The sequence below is a fragment of the Mirounga leonina genome, unplaced genomic scaffold (assembly GCF_011800145.1).
Source record: "Mirounga leonina isolate KUSES-001 unplaced genomic scaffold, KU_Mleo_1.0 Mir_165, whole genome shotgun sequence".
NCBI lineage: Eukaryota > Metazoa > Chordata > Mammalia > Carnivora > Phocidae > Mirounga > Mirounga leonina.
In genome coordinates this window covers 4,301,653-4,327,494 of record NW_023270415.1, presented here as the reverse complement: position 1 = coordinate 4,327,494, position 25,842 = coordinate 4,301,653, and the positions used below count along the sequence as shown (strand labels likewise).

Genomic DNA, 25,842 nt, shown 5'->3' with positions numbered 1-25,842 from the left:
AGCCACTAAGCATTGTATGTGGCATGGCTCCACTTCTTTCTGGCAAACTTGTGCTTGAGTTTTGCTGCACTGAGCTACATCTGTTGAGTTTTATAGAAACTTTATTATATATTTATCTGACCTAAGTCAGAATTTTCAATATTTGGTTTTGGAAGGAGAGTCATACATGCTTGGGGCCCTCTCTAGTGGCCCTGGGTTATGCATCTCAACATGGAAATATCTGTGTATTTAGAATAAAACTGGTTGACAATAGGTTTAGGGGAAAGAGTCTCACCTGTTACCAATTCATTGTGTGTCTCAGCCACATTTTGACCTCTGTTCTGTAAAGTGCTCCAAGTCTTGTACTCTATGCAAGATGTGGGCACATCAGTTGGTCACTCATGAAACAGCGCCACTAATGAATTTTTAAAAAGAGAAAGAAAAAAAAATGCAGTCATTAGCTGGAATGCTGAAGTCTATACATCTAAGAGCACAGGGCTCACTAGGACTCATAAATATACTTCTGCTGCTGCTGCTGTCTATGCTTCTGTTACAACAAAGATCTTGATCCTCAAGATTATAGAGAAAAGCACTCATGCCACCCCTTTGGCACACTGAAGTAATTAATTCAAAACCAACATAAGCCCAGCTTCAATCCCATGACTGCAACCATTGCCATGGGGAGGCTACAAACCCTGGAGATGCTAATTTGAGGCTCTCTGGAGGAACAAGCTCATGCATATGAGCAAGGGAGAGAGAAATTTGTCTGAAATATATCCAACAACAACAACAATTTAAAACAGAAAAGAAGGATAAAATAAAAATAGAAACGTGGGTATAGAAAACTGAAACAGAGGTCCACAATTTGACCCAATCCAAAATTTACTAAATTATTTTACATAACAAAAGATAAAATTTACTAACATCATTTATATAACAAAAGATAAAAGGCTACTGATTGACTTTTGTGTCTCAACAACTTTGTGTTGTTGTTTTTTTTTTCTTTTTAAATATAGAATGCTTCACAAATTTGCTTTCATCCTTGCACAGGGGCCATGCTAATCTCTGTATCTATACAATTTTAGTATGTGCTGCCAAAGCGAGCACTCAACAACTTTGGGTCTGAATTAACCTTAATATCTGTCAAAATGTACCCACTGGCAACTCTTCATGGTTTTAATCTTCATAGCGTGAGGGTCAAATTAGAGATATACCTGGGGATTCTAAATATTAAGCAAGGTACTTCTTATACTCTTAAAAGACTTATAAAATATAAAATAGAGTACAAATAGATGTGCCTCTGCTTGACCATCAGAACTATTATGTTGCCTAAATTCTGTACTACTGTAGAACCCCGTACACTGAAATAACTCAGAGTAGGCTTTACTGTTATGCAATGAGTAGTAAGTTAAAATTAAATTGGTCTTTGGAATTTTCAAGTCGTCTTGATAAAATAGGACCTCAGAGATCTTCCCCCAGTTAATATGTTATGGCCCAGTGTAAATTAAAATAGATTTCAAGCATTAAAACCCACTATTCAAGACTTTCTTTTTTTAAAGCTAATTATCTTCACTGTTTCTTCATTCAGTCCAATTTGGCCTGTTCTTAAACTTAGAAAGAAAAAGTGCAATAATGCTGTGGCTCACACTGAAGCCCCTATATACAATATCATTGAAATTACTGACTCTATCTAATCAGCAACTGATAAAATTTCTGTTATAGATTTGGCTAATGTGTTCTGCTCAGTGTTCTTTCAACAGCCCCTCAGCTGAAGTTTTCTTTCAACTCTTTGTGCCCATGGGGTACCTCAAAGCCTTGACACCACACAATCTTTGCAAGCAAGAGCTTAACTTCACTCAACTTTGTCCAAAAGCACAGGCACGACATCACACTCATTATATCCTCTTTCAGGGAGATTCATTTGATACACTCATTCAGGACATAGAATCACTCACAGAGGAACTCACAAAAAACATGGATATATATTAGGCTTTACAAACTTTGTTAAATCTGTAGACATTATTTGCTAAATCAAGGATTGTGCCATATTTGCCAGCATTGAGAAATAGCCATTGATCCTATCAGTGTCCACAACATTAAAACAAGTCCAACAACTTTTCCACTGTTTCAGCTTCTGAAGACAACCTGTCCTTCACTTCCAAATTTTGCATAAGTCCTTATATGTTTTTACTTGCAAATAAGCTTTCTTTGACTGGGTACTCTACAACAAAAGGCTCTAGCATCTGTCAAAATTGCAATACAACAGTCATTCCCACTAATGCCTCCTCCTCAAAAAGAGGCTCCTTCCCTGAGGAGGCTTTAGCAACCTCCTCTTTGGAACATCCATGATAGCCATAAGTTGACTATGAGCTTTCGATGCAAGAAACTGCTTGTGTCATTAGTGTGGAGTCGCTGGCAACAAATTGCTCTTCTCAAAATAGAGGCTTTCACAGGCCCAGAGGCAGTAACCCTCTGCATGCAGCTGCCTATTGTGCCTTTGGTCATCAAAGGAGCATGCCTATAGCTCAGAATGTCTGCCAAGGCCTGCTTATGAAGGATGAAGCCAAACTTGGGCCCTATATCCACCTATAGGTGGGGGTTATCTTCCCTGTCCTCAGTACCTTGCCATACACCACATTCTAGAAGGTAGTCACCTCTCTTCCAGATCCTTGGCTACCTGGCAAGTCCCCTGAGGTCAACTGAATGAACAGCAATGGGAGTTCATATACTTTATGGGTGGCTGCATAGCACTACTTGCATAATTTTATAGATTCCTGGGCCAGTACTAATGTTCTAGATGTCTGGTCTGGCCAATGGCAGCATTAACTGGTCACCCCATTTGGGGTAAAGAGCTCTGGGAATCTCTTACTTAACAGACAACTAAAATATAAATCAATATATTAAATAGTTATCTACATATACTAAAGTCACAATATAAGGCCTCATCAAGACTCTCCATATGGCCCTCAGAGTTCCAGACATCAGTGATAGTGACCAAAGTACTCACTTCGCAAAATACATAATGCTGAACTTGAACAAGATATTCAATGTAATTTTCACTGCTTTTACCATATTTATGCTACAGACCTTATACTCTTACCTTTATTCTCTGTAGGTTAGGTGATTTTCTTCCCTTTTCTTCTTTCAAGGTCATATTTTTCTTTGGTTTTCTGCAGTTTGAATATAATTCACTTAGGTCTAGATTTTTGTTTTTTTAAATTTGGTATTTCTACTGTTCAGTGTTCCCTGATTTTCTTGGGTCTGTGGTTTTGTACCTGTCGTTAATTGGAAACTTCTCTTTTATTATTACTTTATCATGTACTTTGCTCTATTTACTTTTTTTCTTTTTTCCTGGTGTTCCCATTATGTAATTATAAAATTGTGACAAATTTCTTAGATGTTCTTTTTTTTTTTTCTCTTTTTAAAAATCTGTTTCTGAGTTTGGGAATTTTCTATTAACCTATCTTCAAGCTAACTGCTTCTTTCCTTGGTCTTGTCCAGTTGAGTGACGAGACCATCGAAGGCAATCTTTATTTCAGTTAGTGGCTTTGATTTCAAGGATTGCTTTTGGATTATTTTTTTGAGTTGCCTTGTATTTGTTGTTTTTATCCATTTTTAAATATTGTTTACTTTTCCTCATATAGCCTTTAAGGTATTATTCTAGTTATTTTAAATCTGCTGCTTGACAATTCCATCACCTATGACATATTCAATCTGTTTCTAAATTTATCTCTTTATACATTGATTTTCTTGCTATTTGGCATATCATGTTGGGTAACTGGGATTGAGTTAAATAGGTCTTTAGTGTGAGGATTTATGATAATACATGTAGAATTTGGGCTGTTTAATGTTTGCTGTAGGTATAGGTGCCAGAGATTTCAAATTCTTCTATTCTCCTCATTAATTTCTCTTCTTGATTTTAAGGTCCCTATGTGCCTGTTATCTGCTCTTAAGCTCCTTCAGGTGGATCCCTATTGGTATGGTGGTAAGGTGTCTGGGAGGGGAAGTATTCTATAACCTTATAGTGGGCCTGTGTCTATGGACTGTGACCTTTACAGGTGTTTCTTCAATGGTAAAGGGGTTTTATTTTTTTGTTTGTTTGTTTTGTTTTACCTGTTTTTAGTAATATAGAAAAGCTAGAGGAAGCTGAAGTGGGAGGCAGGCCTTTTTCTCAGTTGGGATAAAGTTCTGGTAAAGTTTCCTTTGACCCCCAGAGTATTTTTTTGTTATGTAGAATGCTCTGGGTTATTTTACAATGATTTCTCTTCCTTTGCCCTGCCAGACTCACAAGGAGACATTTCTTGGCTCTTCACCATGAGAACTTAGTGGGGTTCCTGGAGCATGTGGGGGTTCCTCTAAGACTGAAATCACCAGTAGTTCTCAAGCCAGTCTACACTCCACCTCGAGAAATTAGTCAAGTTTACCAGTTAAGTGATCCTCTCAGTTTATGGTTTTAGTGGCTCTTCTCTCCATGAGTAGACCTGAGATTTGATTCTCTAGATTTGCCAGATTTACTCCAGATTTTGTGGGGTCAAATTTTGCACAGTCTTAGTTCTCTAATGGGTCAATGAAAACTTTTTGATTTGGGGGTTGCTTAGCTTTTTCTTATTGTATGTGTGGGGGTAGTGACTTCCAAGCTCTTTACATGTCAGGGCTAAAACTGGAAATCTGAAGTAATTTTTAAATTTCTCCTATTCACTTCTTGTTTCATTCTTGATTTCTTTCAACCATTTCTGCATGGAATATTTCTTCTAGAGACCCTCTTGTCTTTTTAAGTCTCTCTCAGGTTGTCAGTCAATTATTTCCACAGAATTTTTCCTTCAACATAGTGATTGAGATCTAGATAGATTCTGTACAAAGGAAAGATGAGGAAAGGAAAATTTCTGTCATTGTACCAGCCATAGGGAAAAGCATATGAAAGTAAACAATTTTTAAAATTCATATATCCTAGTGATTTGGTCTACCATTTGATTTTTGAGGCAGATTTCATAGTTTCAAATTTCATCTCCACAATATTTATTTATTTTTTTACATATTAAAGAATGTATTTATATTGTATTATCCTAATATGCAAATTATTCTCCTAATATGTAAAATAATAGTACCTATTTCATACTCATGTTATAAGGAGGTGATGTAGATGAAATGAGGTGACAAAATACCTAGCACATAGTAACCCTAAAAGACATACTATATATTTTTTATAGTTCTCTTCTCACTTTCTTTCCTTCTTATATATTAAGGCAATATCACCAACATTAACTAGCTATATATCCTTCTACATTTTCTTTCTTGTTAACACAAACATATACAACTATTTAAATTCATATTTATGGGAATTTTTTTTTTTTTTTGACAGAGAGAGAGAGAGACAGCGAGAGAGGGAACACAAGCAGGGGGAGTGGGAGAGGGAGAAGCAGGCTTCCCTGCTGAGCAAGGAGCCCGATGCGGGGCTCGATCCCAGGACCCTGGGATCATGACCTGAGCCGAAGGCAGATGCTAAACGGCTGAGCCACCCAGGTGCCCCCATATTTATGGGAATTTAACGAAATATTCTATTGCCAAGATTGACTTGCTATCATAAATCTGGTGCATTGATATGCCAAAATGATATTTCTGTTTCTTACCTGTACCTTAGCAAAGAAATGTCCATTAGTTTTATTTAGTGTGGTTGTAGGTCCAAGAAAGAAGTATGTGGGTATGTGTGCCCATTACCCCAGGAAAATGGTGAGGTGTGCAAGTAAAATTGTATCTTCCCACATTTTATATAATACTTACAGAATATAGAACACTCACACCTACATTACCTTATTCAATTGTTATATGGCTATGAATAATAAAAATTTAGTATACCCATTTTACAGATGATTGAGGACTTAGGTTGTCAATTTACTCTTTAAAACTACAGAAAGTCCCCATGTCTAAGGCATTTTTTACTAGACTATATGGAAGGAAATCAAACAGAAAGCTATTAAGTGTAAAACCTTATTCAGATTTCTGCAGCACAAAAACACTTTGACAAAGAAAGCATATAGATAAAGTTTTAGCAAGAGTGGTCAGTTGAAATTTATATACTGTTGGGGATAGTTTATCAGAAATAGTTTTTCTTTGATTGTGTTGGAAATGACATGATGGGGAAAATTAAGAATCATATTTATCAATCAAAACCTTAAATTAATAAACAAAAATATTGTCTTGGAAGGAAGCAAAAAAAAAACAAAAAAAAAAACAAAGATTAATGTAGTATTTCAAGGATCCTGAGTTTAGGAGTCTTGGTCAAAAAGTTTTGGATGGAACCTATTCACATTTACTAATCTCTTGTTTGATTGAAACTTCTTAACACTACCTGTTTCAGGAACCTCTCAAGAGAATCTTACATTTGGATATCTCTTTAAAGTGAAAATATAGGAGATGGTTGTATATTGTATCATTTTAGCTGGGAGACATGAAACTTAGGAGAACTTAATTGGAAATTTATTTCAGTATTTACAGTTGACAATACCTGGTAAGGTCCCTTCTAACAAAGTTCAAGAGCAGCCTTACATTGGTGTCATTTCCATTAAACCAAGTGTTTGAGATAAATATTATGCACAGGTTCTTGTAGCTCTTCATTCTGAACACTGCTTATATAGATCATAAACTTGGGCATATTGTTTTAAACCTCTACAGCATTTAGCCATAGTGATGGCTTTACATGATGAGTTGAGGATGGGGTGATATTCCCACTTATGTGAACATCCAGTTTCTAGCTTATATTGGGATAATCTATGATTTCTTGTTGAAGTGGATCTTGTTGAAGAGTATGCAACTGAAATTAAGTTGTTATCAGTTTAAAATACAGTGTTATAATTTTAAGATTTTATTATAATCTCCATGGTAATAGAAGAAAATATCTATAGAATATACACAAAAGGATATTAAAAGGATATCAAATCATGTGACTAAAAAATCAGTAAACCAGGGGCGCCTAGGTGGCTCAGGCGTTAAGCATCTGTCTTCAGCTCAGGTCATGATCCCGGGGTCCTGGGATCGAGCCCTGCGTCGGGCTCCCTGCTCGGCGGGAAGCCTGCTTCTCCCTCTCCCACTCCCCCTGCTTGTGTCTCCTCTCTTGCTGTGTCTCTCTCTGTCAAATAAATAAATGAAATCTTTAAAAATATATAAAAAAATAAAAAATAAAAAATAAAAATAAAAAATCAGTAAACCAAAAAAGAAGACAGTAAGAGAAAAAGGAGGAAAAAAAGTTATAAAACAAAAAAGTTAACAAAATGGCAATAAGAAGTCTTCTATCAATAATTACTTTAAATGTAAGTAGATTAAACTTCCCAATCAAAAGAGGTAGACAGGCTGGTTTCTAAAAAAGGATCCAACTATATGTTATGTATAAATGATTCACTTTAGATCCAAAAACATACATGGGCTGAAAGTAAAAGAATAGAAAAAGATATTCTACATAAATGGTAACATATATATGAAGCAAACATTCATGGAATTGAAGGGAGAAATAGATAACAACACAATAATAACAGGAAATTTCAATACCTCACTTTCAATATAGAATAGAAGAACCAGACAAAAGATTGACAAGGAAATAAAAAATTGAACAACATTATGGAACAAATGAAAGTAACAGACAATATACAGAACACTCTCCCAACAACATTCTTTTCAAGTGCACATGAATTTTCTGATCACAATGAAATGAAACTAGAAATTAAGAAGGAAAACTGAAAAATCCAAAAATAGTAGAAATTAAGCTATTCACTCTGAAGCAACCAATGGTTCAAAGAAAAAATCACAAGAGAAATTAGAAAATAATTGAGAGAAATGAAAACAAAAATATTCTATAACTATGGCATGCAGCAAACGTAGTGCTGAGGGGGAAGTTTATAATGATAAATACATTTGAAAAGAAGATCTCAAATCAACAACTTAACTTTATACTCCAAGGAACTAGAAAAAGAAAAAAACTACACTGAAACTAACAGAAGGAAGGAAATAATAAAGATTAGAGCAGAATGAAAAATTAAATGAAACAGAATGGGTATATAAATAAATGAATGGGTGATTATATAAGCAAATGAATTAATACATGAAATGAAGACTAGAAAAACAATAGAAAAATTAACAAAATGAACTTTTTTGAAAAGATCAATAAAACCAACAAAGCCTTAGATATATTTTTAAAAAATAGTAAGAAGACTCAAATTACTAAAATCAAAAATGAATGAAGCAACATTACAATTAATGCCATAGAGATAAAAAAAGATTCTAATGGGGTGCCTGGGTGGCTCAGTTGGTTAAGCATCTGCCTTTGGCTCAAGTCATGATCTCAGGGTCCTGTGATGAAGCCCTGCATTGGGGGAGGGGGGCCCCTACTCAGCAGGGAGCCCGTTTCTCCCTCTTCCTCTGCCCACTCTCTCTCTCTCAAATAAATAATAAATTCTTTTAAAAAAAGATTCTAATAATATTAATAGTTCTATGCCAAGCAATTGGAGAACCTAAAAGAAATGAGCAAACTCCTAGAAACACACAACCTTCCAAGACTGAATCATGAAGAAATAGGAAATTTAAACAGACTAATAACTGGTAAGGAGATTGAATCAGTAATCCAAAACCTTCCAACAAAGAAAAGCCCAGTAACAGACTGCTTCACTGATGAATTTTCCCAAGCGTTTAAAGAAAAACTAACACCAATCTTCCTCATACTCTTCCAAAAAATTGAAGGGGAGGGAACACTCCTAAATTCATTCTTTGAGCCCAGAATTGCTCTGATATAAAAATCAGACAAAGACAACACAAGAAAACAATAGACCAATATCCTGAATATTGATGTAAATATCCTCAACAAAATACTAGCAAATTGAATTTAACAGCACATTAAAAGTACCATACACCATGACCAACTGGGATTTATTCCTGGAATACAAGGATGTTTCAGTATATGAAAATCACTGAGTGTAATTCATCATTGACAAAATGAGAGAAAACAGAGATGAACATTGAGGACATTATGCCGCATGAAATAAACACAAACATTGTATGATTCCACTTGTATAAAGTATCTAAAGTAGTAAAATTCATATAAATAGAAAGTAAAATTTATATAAATGTAAATATAAATAGAAACATTGTATGATTCCACTTGTATAAAGTATCTAAAGTAGTAAAATTTATATAAATAGAAAGAAAATTTATAAAAATAGAAAATATAAATTTTCTGTAAGCCTAAAACTGTCCTTAAAAATGTATATTAATTTTTAAAAACAACAGAACTTAATACAAACAAACAAACATTGTATGATCCCACTTGTATAAAGTATCTAAAGTAGTAAAATTTTTATAAATAGAAAGTAATAAAATTTATATAAATAGAAAGAAAATAAGCAACAACTAATCTACTTTATGTCCCTACAAATCGGCCTTTTCTGGACAATTCAGATAAACAGAATCATACAATATGTTGTCTCTTGTGTCTGGCTTTTTTGCACTTAGCATAATGTGTTTGAGATTCATCCTTGACATGACAACATGTAGTTTATTCCATTTTATTGTTAAATACCATTCCATTGAATACTGCATTTTGTCTACACATGCAATGGTTGATGGACATTTAGTTTTTTTCCAGTTTGGGGCTATTATGAATAATGTTGCTATAAATGTTCATGTGCAATTCTTTGTGTGGACATATGTTTTATTTCCCTTCAATATAAACCTAGGACTGGAATTGCTTTGTTGTACGGTAGTTTTATATTTAACTTTTTGAGGAACTGCCAAACTTTTTCCCAAATGGCAGCACTATTTTACAATGCTGCCATCAGTGTGTGTGCTTTCTCATTTCTCCATATCCTCATCAACATTTGTTATTATCTATCTTATTCGTAATAGTTATTTCAGTTGATATGAAATGGTATCTCATTGTGGTTTTCATTTGCACTCATGATTAATAATATCAAACATCTTTTCATGTGTGTATTAACTATTCATATATCTTTTTGCTCTTTTATGTTATATTTTGATTTTTATTTCTGACCAGATTGTTTTTTTAATACTGGGTTGTAAAAGTTCCTAGTACATTTTGGATTCAAGTCTTATATATGTGTTTCAGATAACTGCAAATATTCTCTCAAATGTTTGTCTCTACATTTCCTTAATATTAAGTGTCTTCTGAAGGATGCATGTGTTGAATTTTGATGAAATCCAATTTATCAAGGTTTTCTTTTATATACCATGCTATTGCTTTCATTAGCTTACAAAATCTTTGGCTAATCCACAGACATAAAAAATTTCTTCTAATCTATAAAATTTATTTTAGCTTTACTTTTAAGTTTGTGATCCACTTTAAGCTAATTTTTGTGTATGATTTAAATTAAGGGTGATATGAACATTTTGCATATAGATATCCAATTATCCCAGCACTATTTTCTGACTCTATTATCTTCTGGCCAGATAATTGCATATCAACTTTTTCCCAAAACTCAAGTAATTAGTTGGTATGCTTCAGGAAAGGCAGAGTAAAGATATCCAAAAAAAATGTGCTCAACATCATCTATCATTAGCATAGTGCAAATTAAAACAATGATATATTACTACATAATTATCAGAATGGCTAAAGTCCAAAAAATGACCATATCCATTGTTTTTGAGTTATGTGAAGCAACAAGAACTTTTATTCATTATTTGTAGGAATACAAAATTGTACAACTATTGTGGAAGACAGTTTGACAGTTTCTTACAAAACTAAATGTAGAATTATCATACAAAACAGTAATTATTTTCCTTGATGTTTACCTAACCAATTTGAAACCTTACATCCCCACAAAAACATGAACATGAATATTTGTAGCAGCTTTTTATCATAATGACTACAACTGAAAGCAACTTAGTTGTTGATCAATAGGTTAATGGATAAGCAAATAGTGGTACATTCATGCAAGGGAAAACTATTTAGTGATAAAAAGGAATATGCTACCAAGCCATATAAAAACAGAGGGGAATTGTAAATAAATACTGGTAAGTGATAGAAGCCATTCTGAGAAGACAATATACTCTATGATTCCAATTATATGACAATCTGGAAAAGGCAAATCATAGAGATTGTATTAGGTCAGAGGTTGCCAGAGATTTGGGCAGAGAGGGAAAGTGTTGAATAAGTAAATATAGGAGATTTTTAGAGCACTGAAGCTATTTATGTGATACTGTATTGTTGGATACATGATGCCATTATCAATGGAACTGTACAACACAAAGATATCAAATCTAATAAAAGCTGTGGACTTTAGTTAATAATAATATATCAATATTGGTTCAACAATTTTAGCAAATGCACCACATTAATACAAGATGTTAATAACAGAGGAATCTTTGATCATGGGAAGATGATGTATATGGGTATTCTCTGTATTTTCTGCTAAATTTTCTGTAAGCCTAAAACTGTCCTTAAAAAGGTATGTTAATTTTTAAAAACAACAGAATTTAAAAAAAAAGTAGACTTCAACACTTATTTTAAAAAAATTGATAGAAAAAATGAGACAGAAGATTAGATATTACTACAAACTCTGTAGACACCAAAATAATAACAAGGGAATACTACAAATAACTCTACATATATGTTTGACAATTTAGATGAAATGGACCACATCCTAAAAAACAGAAATTACTAAAACTTACCTAATATGATATAGATGACTTGAATAGCTTTATAATTACTAAAAAAAAATTGAATTCATAATTAGGAAAATCTCTCAAAAGAAAAAGAACAAAAGAAAAAAAAAAAAAAGAAAAAGAAACCAAATCCAGGGCCAAAGGGCTTTATTGCAGAATGTTCTCCAAATAATTTAATTCTACACAATCTATTAAAAAATAGAATTAACACCTATAAATTTATTTCACAAAGTTAGTCTGACCTTGATAATAAGACAAGGAAAAGATGATGCAAAAAGAGGAAACTACAAATCAAAATCTGTTATTAATATAGAAACAAAAATCTTTAGCAAAATATTAGCAAATCAATCATACAAATAATCAGTAATACAAATAAAAAAGATAATACACCATGACTATGTGGTGGGGGTCTGGCATATTAACAAGCTGAAACAAACAAAAAAGCATGACCATATCAATTGATGTAGAAAAAGCATATGACCATATCAATTGATGTAGAAAAAGCATATGACAAAATTTAACATTCATTTATGATAAAAACTCTTAACAAACTAAGGTTAGAGTGGAACTTCCTCAAATTGCAAAGAGCATCTACCAATAACCCAGAGCTAACAGTATACTGATAGTGAAAACCTGCTTTCTTTCTCCCTAAGATAGAAAATGAGGGATGCTTGGGTGGCTCAGTTGGTTCAGCTCAGGTCGTGATCCCAGGGTCCTGGGATGGAGTCCCACATTGGGTGCCTTACTCAGAGGGAGGCTCCTTCTCCCTCTGCCTGCTGCTTCTCCTGCTTGTGTTCTCTCTCTCTCTCTGACAAATAAAAAAAATCTTAAAAAATTTAAAAAAAAAGAAAATGATTAAGGATGTCCAGTCCTACTAGATTTACCTGATACAGCATTCAAAATTCTTCTATCCAGGTGAGGGGAAGGAGAAAGATGCCGGAGGAGTAGGAAACCTAAATTTCGTTTGCTCACAGAAATTCAGCTAGACAGGGATCAAACCATTCTGAACACCTACAAACTCAACAGGAGATCGAAGAAAAGAATAGCAGCAACTCTCTGAACAAAAAAGCGACCACTTTCTGGATGGTAGGGCATTCGAAGAAGTGAATGCCAGGTAATATTTGGGAAGATAGATGGTGGGGGGAAGGGGCCTCCATCAGCCAAATGGCAAATGATAGAGCAGTGGAGCACAGAATTGGAACTTTTAGAAATCTGCTCTGATGAGAGACGTCGCTCCAGTGGCTAAGCGGGGGGTGGAACTCTCACTGGGACAGTGTGGTCTCAGGGCCCTTGGGGTCACAGAAAGACCAGGGCTGAGTGTGGCAGAGCTCCCAGGTATCAGAGCAGGGAAGCCAGCTGCAGAGACGGAGCTGAGGAGTGGGCTCTCAGTTTGGGGTTGCCATAAACCATGATCCACGGCACAATCAGGTCACTGCTCTTCCAGCAGGCCCCAACAAGCGGCAGATCTGGGAAGACTCCCCTTCCTCCCCAGGGAGGAGCAGTGAGGGAGCGCACCACAGGAATCTGCTGGGTTCGGAGACTCCAAACAGGGTTGTGTGCCAGAGACAGAAATGCTCAGTCACAGGCCCAGTGAGCATGGAGTGTGGCCGGAGACCAAGGAGACAGGAGTGATTGACTGCTTTTCTCTGGGGGATCACTGACGAGTGGGACCCCGAGTTCTCGGCTCCTCCAGGGTGGAAATTAGGAGGGCACCATTTTCTTTCTCATCCTCCATAGCTGTATGGAAAGCTTTCAAGGAACAAAAGCTCCCGAGAGCAAGCTGAGCAGATTACTTAGTCCTCCCCCTGCAAGGGCGGGGCAATTCCACCTCCGGCAAAGACATTTGAGAACCATGACAACAGGCCCTTCCCCCAGAAGATCAGCAAGAACAGCCAGCCATGACAAGGTTACCAATTAATGAGAAAAGCAGAACTCCAGCATGGCGGGAATACAGCACATAAAATACATGGCTTTCTCCCCCATAATTCTTTAGTCTTTCAAAGTTACTTTTTAAATTTTCTTTTTTTTCTTTTTCTACTTTTTAAAAAAATTTTTCTTTTTCCCTTTTTCAACCAACATCTTATCAATCGCTTTTTTTAAATCTTTTTATTTTTCATTTTTAGAGTTATATTCTATCCATTCATTGTAGCTAACCTTATTTTTTGTATATATATAAGTTGTTCTGTCTTTAAAATATTGGGATACAATTTCTTATAACAGACCAAAATATACCTTAAATCTCTAGGGTATGGCTTTATTCTAGTCTCCTGCCTGATCACATTCTCTCCCCTTTTTTTTTTAATTTCTCTTCTTTCTTTTTTCAACCAACTTCTTATCAATTCCTTTTATAAAATCTTTTAAAATTTTCATCTTTGCAGTCATATTCCATTCTTGCATCGTATTTACCCTTATTTTTGTATATATATAAGTTTTTTTTCCTTTAAAATTTTGGGAGGCACTTTCTTCTAACAGACCAAAATATGCCCCAAATCTAGTGTGTGGCACTGATCTATTCACCAGCCTGATCATATTTAATCATATTCTATTTTTTCTTTCTTTCTTTCTTTCCCTTTCTTTTTCCCCCAGGTTTGGGTCTCTTCTGATTTTTTTAGTGTATATTTTTCTTGGGTCCTTGTTGCCCTGTTAGCATTTTGTTCTCTCATTCATCTATTCTCCTCTGGGCAAAATGACAAGATGGAAAAAATCACCTCAACAAAAAGAACAAGAGACAGTACCAACTGCCAGGGACCTAATCAATATGGACATTAGTAAGATGTCAGAATTAGAGTTCAGAATGACTATTTTAAAGATACTAGCTGGGCTTGAAAAAAGCATGGAAGATACTAGAGAATCCCTTTCTGGAAAAATAAAAGAACTAAAATCTAACCAAGTCAAAATCAAAAGGCTATCAATGAGGTGCAATAAAAAATGGAGGCTCTAACTGTTAGGATAAATGAGGCAGAAGAGAGAATTAGTGATATAGAATACCAAATGATGGAGAATAAAGATTCTGAGAAAAAGAGAAATAAACAACTACTGGACAATGAGGGGAGAATTCGAGAGATAAGTGATATCATAAGACGAAACAATATTAGAATAATTGAGATCCCAGAAGAAGAAGAGAGAGGGGCAGAAGGTATAATGGAGCAAATTATAGCAGAGAACTTCCCTAATTAGGGGCAGGAAACAGGCATCGAAATCCAGGAGGCACAGAAACCCCCCCTCAAAATCAATAAAAATAGGTCAACACCCCAACATCTAATAGTAAAACTGATAAGTCTCAGAGACAAAGAGAAAATCCTGAAGCTTGGGAGAAGAGGTCTTTAACCTATAATGGTAGAAACATTAGATTGGCAGCAGACCTATCCACAGAGACCTGGCAGGCCAGAAAAGACTGGCATGATATATTCAGAGCACTAAACAAGACAAATATGCAGCAAAGAATACTATATCCAGCTAGGCTGTCATTGAAAATAGAAGGAGAGATAAAAAGCTTCCAGGACAAACAAAAACTAAAAGAATTTGAGAACACCAAACCAACCCTACAAGAAATATTGAAAGGGGTCCTCTAAGCAAAGAAAAAGCCTAAAAGTAACATAGACCAGAAAGGAACACAGACAATATACAGTAACAGTCACCATACAGGCAATACAATGGCACTAAATTCATATCTTTCAATAGTTACCTTGAATATAAATGGGCTAAATGCCCCAATCAAAAGACACAGGCTACCAGATTGGATAAAAAAAAAAAAAAGACCCATCGATATGCTGTCTGCAAGAGACTCCTTTTAGACCCAAAGACACCTCCAGATTGAAAGTGAGGAGGTAAAAAACCATTTACCATGCTAATGGACACCAAAAGAAAGCTGGGGTGGCAATCCTTATATCAGACAAATTAGATTTTATTTTATTTTATTTTATTTTTTTAGATTTTATTTATTTATTTGAGAGAGAGAGAATGAGGGACAGAGAGCATGAGAGGGAGGAGGGTCAGAGGGAGAAGCAGACTCCCTGCCAAGCAGGGAGCCCGATGCGGGACTCAATCCAGGGACTCCAGGATCATGACCTGAGCTGAAGGCAGTCGCTTAACCAACTGAGCCACCCAGGCACCCCGACAAATTAGATTTTAAACCAAAGACTATGATAAGAGATGAGGAAGGACACTATATCCTACTTAAAGGGTCTATCCAACAAGAAGATCTAACAATTTAAATATCTATGCCCCTAACATGGGAGCAGCCAATTATATAAGCCAATTAATAACAAAAGCAAAGAAACACATCAACAACAATACAGTAATAGTGGGGGACTTTAACACCCCCCTCACTGAAATGGACAGATCAACTAAGCAAAAGATCAACAAGGAAATAAAGACTTTAAATGACACACTGGACCAAATGGACTTCACAGATATATTCAGAACATTTCATCACAAAGGAACAGAATACACATTCTTTTCTAGTGCCCATGGAACATTCTCCAGAATCGATCACATCCTAGGTCACAAATCAGGTCACAACTGGTACCAAAATATTGGGATCATTCCCTGCATATTTTGGACCACAGTGCTTTGAAACTAGAACTCAATCACAAGAGGAAAGTTGGAAAGAACTCAAATACATGGAGGCTAAAGAGCATCCTACTTAAGAATGAATGGGTCAACCAGGAAATTAAAGAAGAATGAAAAACATTCATGGAAACCAATGAAAATGAAAACACAACTGTTCCAAATCTTTGGGATGCAGCAAAGGCAGTTCTAAGAGGAAAGTACATAGCAATACAAGCCTTTCTCAAGAAATAAGAAAGATCTCAAATACACAATTTAACCCTACAACTAAAGGAGCTGGAGAAAGAACAGCAAATATAGCCTAAACCTAGCAGGAGAAGAGAAATCATAAAGATCAGAGCAGCAATCAATGAAATAGAAACCAAAAGCACAGTAGAACAGATCAACGAAACTAGGAGCTGGTTCTTTGAAAGAATTAACAAGATTGATAAACCCCTGTCCAGACTTATCAAAAAGAAAAGAGGAATGACCCAAATAAATAAAATCATGAATGAAAGAGGAGAGATCACAGCCAACATCAAAGAAATACAAACAAATATAAGAACATACTATGAGCAGCTCTGTGGCAGCAAATTAGATAATCTGGAAGAAATGGATGCATTCCTAGAGATGTATCAACTACCAAAACTGAACCGGGAAGAAATAGAAAACCTGAACAGACCTATAACCACTAAGGAAATTGAAGCAGTCATCAAAAATCTCCCAACAAACAAGAGCCCAGGGCCAGATGGCTTCCCAGAGGAATTCTACCAAACATTTCAAGAAGAATTAATACCTATTCTTCTGAAACTGTTCCAAAAAAAAAAATAGAAATGGAAGGAAAACTTCCAAACTCATTTTATGAGGCCAGCATTACCTTGATCCCAAAATCAGGCAAAGACCCCATCAAAAAGGAAAATTACAGACCGATATCCTTGATGAACACGGATGCAAAAATTCTCACCAAAATACTAACCAATAGGATCCAACAGTACATTAAAAGGATTATTCACCAAGTGGGATTTATTCCTGGGCTGCAAGTTTGTTTCAACATCTGCTAATCAATCAATGTGATACATTAATAAAAGAAAGAACAAGAACCATATGATCCTCTCAATAGATGCAGAAAAAGCATATGACAAAGCACAGCATCCTTTTTTGATTAAAACTCTTTAGAGTGTAAGGATAGAGGGTACACATCTCAATATCATAAAAGCCATCTATGAGAATCCCACATCAAATATCTTTTTCAATTGGGAAAAAACTGAGAGCTATTCCCTTAAGATCAGGAACATGACAGGGATGTACTAGAAATCAATGCACAGAAATCAGTGGCATTCTTATACACCAAAAACAAGACAGAAGAAAGAGAAATTAAGGAGTTGATCCCATATACAATTGCACCTAAAACCATAAGATACCCAGGAATAAATCTAACTAAGAGGCAAAGAATCTGTACTCTGAAAACTATAAAATACTCATGAAAAAAATTGAGTGCTATGGTGAGCCCTGTGAATTGTGTAAGACAGATGAATCATAGACCTTTACTTCTGAAACAAATAATACATTATATGTTTTAAAAAAAGAAGATAGTAATAAGGGAAAAATGAAGGGGGGGAAATCAGAGGGGGAGATGAACCATGAGAGACTATGGACCCTGAGAAGCAAACTGAGGGTTTTAGACAGGAGGAGAGTAGGGGGATGGGTTAGCCCGGTGATGGGTATTAGGGAGGGCAAGTATTTCATGGAGCACTGTGTGTTATAGGCAAACAATGAATCATGGAACACTACATCAAAAACTAATGATGTAATGTATGGTGACTAACATAACATGATAAAATAAAATTAAAAAGTAAAAAATATTTCTTCTATCCAATGCAATAGGACAATAAAAGGAATTAAAAAGCATATAAATCAGAAAGTAAAATATAAATTTTTCCTGTTTGCAGATTATATAATTGTTTATGAAGAAAATCCCTAAGAATCTAAAAAAAAAAAAAATCTGACTAATAACAGTTGAGCAAGATCACAGAATACAAAATAAATGTATAATAACCAATTACATTTTTATACACCAGCAATCAACATGTTGACATCAAATCAAATGTATAATAGCATTTAAAATCATTCAATCACTCAAAAATATGAAATACTTAGGTGTAAATATACAAAACATGCACAAAACTGTATGTTGAAAACTACACAGCACTGGTGAAGAAGGTGAAAGAAATCCTAAAGAGAGAAATACTTATGGAATGTAAGATCCAATATAGATGAATTCTCTGCCAAATAATATATAGAATTTATTAAAATTCCAGTAAGATTTATGTAAATATGAGAAAATTCTTCTAAAATTTATATGGAAAGGTGAAGGAACTAGAATAGCTAAGACAACTATTATAGAGAAGAACATTGTGGAAGGAATTATACTATCCCATTTCATAGTTACAGTAATTAAGATTTCATGGTTTGGGAAGAGAGATAGACCTATCAATAGAATGAAAGAGAGAACCTCAAAACGTTTGTCTTCACATACAGTGATCTGCTGAACTGGTTTTTGACACAGGTACAAAAAAATTCAATGGAGAAAACAGCCTTTCCAACAAATGAGCTAAAGCAGTTAAACATTGTTTAGGTGAAAAAAAATCAATCTCTACTTATTACAATTTGTACAAGAATTAACTCAAAATGGATCACAGTTATAAAATAAAAAAAATATAAAATTTTTAGAAAAGGAACTTTGGAGAAAATCTTCAAGATCTAGGTTTAGGCAAAGAATTCTTAGACTCAACATGCAAAAACATGATTTATAAATGAAAAAAAGTGTGAAATCAGACTTTATTAAAAGTGAAAACCCTTGTTTTGTGAAAGACTGTTAAAAGGTTGAAAATAAAAGTTACACACTAGGAGAAAATATTTGCAAACCACATGCCCAACTAAGGACTTGTATCTAGCATATGTAAAGAATTTCAAAACTCAACAAACAAAAAAATAATACAATTAGAACATGAACAAAAGTCATGGATACACATATCAGTGAAGAAGATATACAGATGAAAAATAAGTACATGGATAGATTTTCAATATCATTAAATATCAGATAAATGCAAATAAAACAAAATGAGAAATCATTATGCAATATCAGAATGGCTAAAATAAAATATATATGTATATATATATATGTAGGTATGGTGGCAACACCAAATGCTTGGAAGGATGTGGAGAATATGGATCACTCCTACATTGCTAGTAGAAATGTGTGAGTAATAACAAATGTGTAGTAAAATGGTACAGCCACTCTGGAAAATAGTTTGGCTCTTTTATTAAAACTCTAAGTGTAAAATTACCATTCAACACAATTCCTCTCTTGAAGCATTTATCCCAGAGAAATAAAAAAATATCTTCACAATAATTCTATATATGAATGTTTATATTTGATTTTTTTAAACCATAAATAGAAAGTAGAAACAACCCTGATAGCCTCAAGAGGTGATTAATAAACCATGGTAAATCTATATCATGGATTACTACTCAACAATAAAAAGGAACATATAACAACTTAGATGAGTCTCCATGGATATATACTGAATGGAAAAAGCCAATCTAAAAAGGTTACATATTTCATAATTTCATTTGTACAACATTTTTGAAAAGGTAATATTTTAGAAATGCAGAACAGATTGATTTTTGCCAGGAGTTAGCAACTGAGAAGGCTTGGCAAAGGTTGGTGTAATTATAAAGGGAATCTTGGCAATGGAATTGTTCTGTTTCTTCATTATTTTGGTAGATAAACAAATGTACACACCCGATGAAGTTTTATAGAGCTAAAAACATATATATATATATATATATATATATATATAAATGAATACAACTAAAATTGGGGAAATCTGAATAAGTAAATTTTATAATATCCTGGCTTTGATAGTGTAGTATACTTTTGCAAGATATTACCTTGGGTATAAAGGATACATTGTATTTCTCCATATTATTTCTTATGACCACAGGCAAATCTATAATTATTGCAAAATAAACATTAAATTTAAAATATATTCCATACAGATGGTTACCAGAGGGAAAGCTGGTGGGGAGCTGGGTGAAATAGTTGATGGGGATTAAAAAATAATAATAATATAAAATATGTTTTGCCAGAACTTCAAATGTCTGGTGCTAATGACACAATAATAATTATACATGTAAGAAGCCAGACAATAACTCAGAAATTCATCATTAAGCTTTCTATTACTCATACTATAAAGTTGGGAGCAAACAATACAGATAATCAGGCCTCCAAAATCTCAGCACTACAATTCCACCTCACTGGTTATATTGCTGAGTAAAATAAATAAATAAATAAATAAATAAAAAATAAAAAATAAATAAATAAATAAATAAATAAATAAATAAATAAATAAATAAAATCTTATTCAAAGACAGGAGGGGAAAACCTATGGCACTCAATGCACAGAAGCAGAGATTATGTTAGGAGCATGACTTAGCTGTCTAAATACTAGGACTCTGAGAAGCATCCCCAGAGTATTCTACCCTTTTTCAAGTGGATGCAGTGTAGTAACAAAAGGTCAAAACCTGTTCTGAGTCATGTCACTAAATAATGTCAAAGAAGTCAACCAGATCACCAGTAGGCATACTTCAGCATGAAAACCACTCCAACAGGGTGTACTACCTGGGAAAGAAAGGAAATCTTATAGTGCTTTAGCAAGAAAAGTCAGCTGAAGTTTAGCTAGTTTAAGGGATAGTGTTCAAACATGATTCTTCAAAGGGAGAGTCATTGTTCTTATGACTTAGAAGTGGTGGTTAGAAAATTTGAGTTTAGCAAGAGGCCTGGTGAAGAATACTTGTGAGCTAAGGCCATTATGAGGGTTAGAGCAAAATGTTTTCTCCTTCGGAGCATCTCACAACATAAAGGAGGATTATAGTTACTCCTGTTTTCCTGGTGGAGTGCCACTGGTCCCATTACCACTGGAAAAATTGAGACAAAACATAATCAAGAAATTTTCAGAGTAATTTTAGAACACTAAATTATTTTGAGGTTTCTCATATTCTTATTTTTTAAAACATTATGAATTAGCAATTTGTTCCTTTTACATGGTATAGTAAAGTAACTTAAGGTACTGTTCTGCTCTGGCGTAACTGAACTCTATTTTGAAATAACTGATTTTTATATGGATGAAATTTCCCACAGCTGACAAGGGTAATAATTGTTATATAATAAGGTGGTGGTATTTGCAGAGAGTTTATTTAGAAAGGGAAGCTGTATAATTTTAAGCATCAACTTTTTGTAAGCAATAGTAAATTTTTTCTATGATGAAAGTACAGATTATTGTTTTTCAAGTCAAATAAATAGTATAACATTGTCCTGAAGCTTTCCTAATGCACTGCACAATTTATGGACAGTGGTTTTTTGTACTATAAATTACTGAGCATATGGGATTGTAAAACAGTCACTGATTAAACCATAGAAAAAAAAATAGAAGCACCAAAATAAAACTACCAGGATATATGTTCAGTAAAGTAAACCTAGACCACAATTACAGCATACAAATAACTAATTCTGCCTTTAACAACATTGACATGGAGGGATTGTGATAGATGTTAGCAATTTAATCAGCAGTAAGACACTTCTCACCTTCAAGAATTTCATATTTTAAAAGAGCAGAAAGTAACATACCATGAAATTTGTCATTAGAAATTCTAAGGTGAGAACATGAATACATACTTATTTTCACTAACCATAATTCCAATGTCTGCAAGGACACATAAGAGCAGCAGTTGGTTGTTAATGAGCCTGTGGCTCTGGAAGAACCCAGTGTGGATCCGCAGTTCTCTAGAGGTAAGACCATCATTAAGACTAGACAACTGTAATGGGTTTTCCTGGCTCCTGGAAGTTTAAGTGAAGATGAACAGACAACTGAGTGTTTAAGGAGATCAGAGAATTGGCTCAGCAAAGCTAACTGGGAATATAATTTGAGAGGAGGATAATTTGTGTAAATAATAAAAAGATACCTCTCAGAATTCCTACCTTGGGAAGCACAGTTGACTAATGCCCCTAGCTCCTATACTCTGAAATTCATCACCATGGTTCCTTTCAGAGGCCAACTCTCATGGGCTGCTCCAAGTCAAAGTCTAATTGTAGCAGGGATATTAAGGCAGGCTGGTTCCTAGGAGACAGTCTCTAATGGGAAACTTTGGCCTGAGGGGTTTGCATTGGCCTTACCAAACATTCTTAAACCTGCACCACAGTTTTTGTTTTGTTTTTTCTAAAAAATCATCTATCCAAATGTCCTCCCTTCCCAGTGTCTAACAGGATCCAGATCTGCATCACTGTCAGCCAGCTAAACAACCCTTCTCTGGCTCAGCCACCATTTCCCTCACAAGCATTTCCCCTAATAAATCTTTTCACATCTAGTGTCTCATGTTGACACCTGCTTCTCAGAGCATCCAGTTTAACACATAATTCTTTATCTTCACTCACATCTTAGATTGCTGGTGTGGTGCCCTAATAATTTACTTCAATCACTAGTGGGCATACAAAACAAAAAACAAATTGACTAACAGCATATCTAAGGGAATCTAGAAACTAGGTAGAAGATCAAACACAATAGATGTCCAAAACCAAAAAAAATATGATTTCTTGATGAGATGTAACTTGAACAATAACTTTAAAATTGAATAACATAAGGGAAGTACTTGATATCTAAGCACAGCATTTAAAAAAATGTAACTGAATCTTAGATTTTTAATATTTATTTATTTATTTCAATTAGCCAACATATAGTACATCATTAGTTTTTGACAGTGTTCAATAATTCATTAATCACATATAACACCCAGTGCTCATCAGATCTAAATATTAAATTTTTAAATGTGAAATTCAGCAGGTATTCTCAATGGTTACTATTTACATGCAAATTAATGTCTTAGAAGATGGAAAGGAAAACATACTTCTAAGCCCAGGGCAAAAATACAATAGAAAATTCACAAAGAAGATAAGATGATAGACTTAGATCTTATATGTAAGTAAGATATTTAGAGATATAAAAAGGACTGATAGATAATGGAATTTATTAAATCAATAATAAAATATAGTGTTCCTAAGCTGAAGAAAGACATGCAATTCATATCCCAAAGAGTTCAAGTTCTAGGGTAGATTAATTAGAAGGGAACCATACCATGCATAGCAGGGATGGTTCCCAAATGTTCTTAAATTCCTACATTTCAAAAATAAGAATAAAATTCTGCAGGTAATCTTAGCAAGAACATACTATCTATTAAGGGAAAAAAAAAAAAAAAAGACTGGTATCAGTGTTTAAAAGGACTGAAATTAAGGACTGAGAATAAAGGATTGAAATTAAAAAAAGAATTGATATATACAAGCAAGGTATTTGGCCTGCTGGAATTAGAGGGATATTTGCAGATATTCAGGGATTCAGATTATATATCATCCATATGACTACATGTGAAACAACTGTTTATTGAATTCTTCTATGTAACTACGATTTTGTTAACATTTTATATACATCATTTTATTTAGATTTACAATTCTGTGAGATTGATTCATTCTTTTTTTTTTAAATTAATTTGTTTTTATATGAGGATCCATGGCTCAAAAAGGTTAACAATTTTGGGCAAAACACAGAACTGATATGCTATCTTTGGATAAAAATTAAGTGGTTTTGACTCTATTTAATATTTTAAAGCATCATATTTTTTCAGGTATCTATAGTTGTAATGGCAATTGAAAGTACTAGTTTTACATTTATTGTACTATTTTTTGGCTGAAATGAACATGCTGGATTTTTTCGTTTTTGTCTTGTTTTGTTTTTAGTGAAAAACAGAGACTTCTGATAACCTGCTAGCCCCTAGCAGATTGCAGTTTGCAAAAACCATTTCCAATTTTTAACTTAAAGAAAACGTGTATATGTGTGTATATCTTTAATAACCAGATTTAAGGTTAATATGCAAGATAAAAGCCCAAGAAAACTTACAGCTTAGCAAATGTTCTATGCTTATTTTCAAAATTTGATCCTTGTCACGTCACTGGCATCCCTTGGATGAAAAAGTGAAACATAGCAGCAGTTTTATAGATTTTGAAATGCTCTGGCAGACTTCTCAGCAAACCAGGAGAAACTATTGAGATACAAATTTTGTCTGCAACGATCTCATAAATCTAGTGCATTTCATTTTTATATTTACATCAGCTTTTAAAGTAAACCTATTAACCATGAAGTACACCAGGGTATTACATTATTGAAATGTAATATAAAACACTGTAAAATGTTAAATTGCTCCCAAAAGGCCTGAAATAGTTAACAGACTTCTGACGCCTATTGACTTATTGTCAGGGAACACGTCAGACACTGGGGAGAATGAACAGTGTTATTTCCCCTGAGCACACTCATAATGAAAGAACAGGGCTTTGACCTTTAAATATTCTTTAACAAAAGTACCAGTTCACATTTTGTATGCTCCCTGCCTCTCTCTGACGGTTCACTGTAGTCTGTCCTGTGTACAGTGAGTTCTGCATTATAAGGGCTTAGTTTATATGACAGACTTCAGTATGGCTGGGAATCAGAAATATGTGTTATTTTTTTGCCAAGTAAAGAAACAAAATGACTCATCTTAATTCTAAGAAAGTGTCATCGTTTTGATGAGATTTGCATAGAAAATGACAATATTCCTAAATTATTTGCAGTGAAAAAGAAGGAGTTTATTATTACAAAGTATAGCCCTATAGTTTCAGAGGACTCTAGAGAGAGAGAAATCTATAAGGATAAAAATGAGAATCACATATCACAGCTTTAAAGTCAATTGAACTCAAGAGTTAATGTTTAAATTTATGAGGGAATGAAATTATTTCTAATAAAGCACTGAAAGACACATGTTAGGTGTTGACCATTTTTTTCCTGTTAATTGTAAATTAATGTGTTAAAAATGTTCACAATATTGCTAGCTTCTTGTTTGGCTGCCTTGAATGATTTTTTTATTAGCTTTGATTATGCACTGCTGTAAATATGATACTAAAGGGTGTTCCTGTCAGTTATATGCTGGGAAGTTTTATTATACTCCGGTTGAAGATGTTGGCAGTGTACCTTTGTTTGAAAGAGATATAACTTTTATTTGACTTTTAGTGCTTGAACTTATGACCTGGCTAATAAATGAAAGCAGTAGATAACCAGTTTCATTAGATACTAAATATTGTTATAATGGCTATGACCTTCCACCTGTTTAACAGAGACTAAATGTTCAGTAAATCTTCAGCCTCTCGGACATTCCACCTTGTTCTTACAGTGGGTTATATGACTGCCTCCTTACGAGGTTATTCAATGAAAGCACGGAATTAAAATTACTATAAAGTAGTTACAAATCATTGCAATAAATTTTATTGCCTGTGTTTCTTGGAAAGCAGCTGAATGTTCCAGTAGCTAAACATTGACTCAGTACTCAGTGACTTCACTTTTTACATTGTGGAATTAAGATCCAAGAGCAAAATGAGGTGGAAATTAAAAAAATACATTTATATCAAATGAAGCAACAATAGAGCAGGTCATTCAGACATAGTATTCAGTGTTGCCCCAACACACACACACACACACACACACACACGCAGCACCTGCAATGGGCAGTCCAATCACA

The 25,842-nt window shown here is 34.3% G+C and overlaps 1 pseudogene; it reads right to left on the bottom strand.

The window, feature by feature from the left end:
• Positions 1 to 985: 985 nt before the first annotated feature.
• On the bottom strand, positions 986 to 1,084 carry LOC118015461 (annotated as a pseudogene).
• Positions 1,085 to 25,842: the final 24,758 nt, after the last annotated feature.